This window comes from Acyrthosiphon pisum, chromosome A2 (assembly GCF_005508785.2).
Source record: "Acyrthosiphon pisum isolate AL4f chromosome A2, pea_aphid_22Mar2018_4r6ur, whole genome shotgun sequence".
In the NCBI taxonomy this organism is placed as follows: Eukaryota; Metazoa; Arthropoda; class Insecta; order Hemiptera; family Aphididae; genus Acyrthosiphon; species Acyrthosiphon pisum.
This window is the reverse complement of record NC_042495.1, coordinates 23,151,841-23,154,153: the sequence shown is the minus strand read 5'-3', so window position 1 is coordinate 23,154,153 and position 2,313 is coordinate 23,151,841. Positions and strand designations below refer to the sequence as shown.

General features: G+C 33.0%; 1 non-coding gene across 1 annotated transcript; it reads left to right on the top strand.

Moving 5' to 3' along the window:
- Positions 1-1,928: 1,928 nt before the first annotated feature.
- On the top strand, positions 1,929-1,999 carry TRNAA-GGC. The gene has a single exon. It is a non-coding gene; the product is annotated as a tRNA-Ala (tRNA).
- Positions 2,000-2,313: the final 314 nt, after the last annotated feature.

The following is a 2,313-nucleotide window of genomic DNA, read 5'->3' as shown; positions in this document are numbered from 1 at the left end:
TTTTTTCAATGAATGTCAATAAAACTTTATTTGTTGACTAAAAATACTTGAACATTTTGTACAAGGCTCCTACTATAATGTTACAATGACTTTTGAAAAAAATTAAAAATCATTTGTTACAGTTTTTTTTTATAAGCACTTAAAGTTCAAATCTTGACAAAATACGGAATAATCACGAAAATTAGAAAATCATTTTTAGTTGAGAATTCATAAAAAATTTTCTTTTTAAATCCAAGATTTGGAAATGTAATACAAGATTTCTCATAAGTTTATCAACCTTTATCAAAAACAAAAAAATTTCTACAAGCAAATCAAATTAAATTTTTATGAGCGTTTGGAGTTCATATTTTTACGATATTGGATATTCACTCGATTTCTCATTTAGCAGTTTTGTTATTTTATTGTTATTCAAAAACGAATAATTGTAGGTACATGAAAGTTTTACTGAATGTTCATATTTTCATTTTCTATACACCATACAATTTTGACTATTTTTGAGCTGTTTACAGACATTGTCTGTTTTCAATTTTTTTTAGTTTTTTTTCTATAAATATCAATAAAATTATATTTGTGGAGTAAAAAAACGTGAACTTTTAATGCAAAGCTCCTGATATATTGTTACAATAGCAGTTGAAAATATTTCTAATACATAGGCACAATTATTTTTAATAAGTAAGCATTTAAAAGTCAAATTTTGACAAAATTTATCAAATTTGAAATTTAATAACTATTTTGTATTTAAACATTTATAAAATGATAATCTTTTATAGCTAAGGATTGAAAATTCAAAGTTCCACGTAAATAGTTAAATATTTTAAATACTTTATTCACAATAATATCATCAAATATATTTAGTAATATTGTTCGGTACGAGATTCCGAGTTTTAGACTTTTCTCCAAGTTATCGTCATTACCACAAACACCGCGCGACCGTTCCGATATTATCTCCAGAGAGGGAAGCGTTATCGGTTAAATTTCCGGTAAATAATCGGTAAAAATTAGTCAGTAAGAAAATTACGAATGAATGATAAAAATAAAATATAAAATATCATTGTAACATTGGTAGAGTGCAGACCTTCCCAAACCTGCAAGGATTTGTATACGATTATTATAGTAACCATACTATTATTATTCGTTATTGCTTAAATAATTTTAATCTTCACCTAATTTTGAATGTAACATCTCTATTTATATTTTATCCGCCGTCCGCCGTCCGCGACTGCGGATCCGGAAGTTCAGAATCCGGGTGAACATCAATTTATTTGTGACGCGGACCTGATGATTGAATCGTGATTGATCGTGGTCCGGTCGAAGTGTCTGGTTTAGATTGAGGTGATAAAAAAACACAACACAAACACTTCATGAATGTAACTTTAAATATGTGTTATATTACGACCAAAATATATAAATACATGTCACGCCGCTCGGGCGATGAGTTTTACGTCGGACGATAATATGCTATCGGTCCGACGGTCCGATGGTGGCTACTCGAATCGCCTTTTCGGCCGACCGTTATATGTCTCACGCGACACAGTCCCCCCGTCCCGCCTTGCCATTACCGGCTCCGCGGGAGAGTCAACCCGGTCGCGCTGCTTGCATCCCGTAGTGGCGGTTGGAGATAAGGTAGACTGGTCGCTATAGTGCTTGTACATTGTACTTGCTACTAATGCGGGCCGCGTCATTTGTCTATCATTTTCATAGTTCAATTCAGGCCCATGGCTTTAAAACGTTATATTACCATTAATAACAATATAGCTATAAGTTATAACGTTATAAATCAATATAATATTTTGTTTACCTTCTTGAGCTTCTTCCGTTACCCGACGTGGTACTATGGTTTATATTTTTATTATTATGTAATTGAATTTTTGCCGTTCGTATTTTAAGAACTCCCGTTAACTGGGGGAGATAGCGTCATGGGTCTATGCGGTCGGGTAGCTCAGTGGTAGAGCAATCGCCCGGCAAGCGAGAGACTCGGGTTCGATTCCCGGTCCGGCGGTTGGATTATTGGCGTTATTTCCCCTGGATAAGTTAATATGAATCATACGATTCATATATTTTACTAACACTAGAACGTAAGAATTATTTTCTGCCGAACCATTACACTAAAATTGTTATAATATTGTCACACGAAAACAACTATATTTTAGTTTATTTTTATTGTATATAGATATAAAATAACAATTTTTATTAGTTTTAATTTGAACCGATATGAGCACTGTATGAGGGGGACCTCGTAGTTCACGTTACTTTTCGATTCAAACCGTATGCCGTGTGATAACATTTTTCTAATGGGTCGATGGCCAACCATAC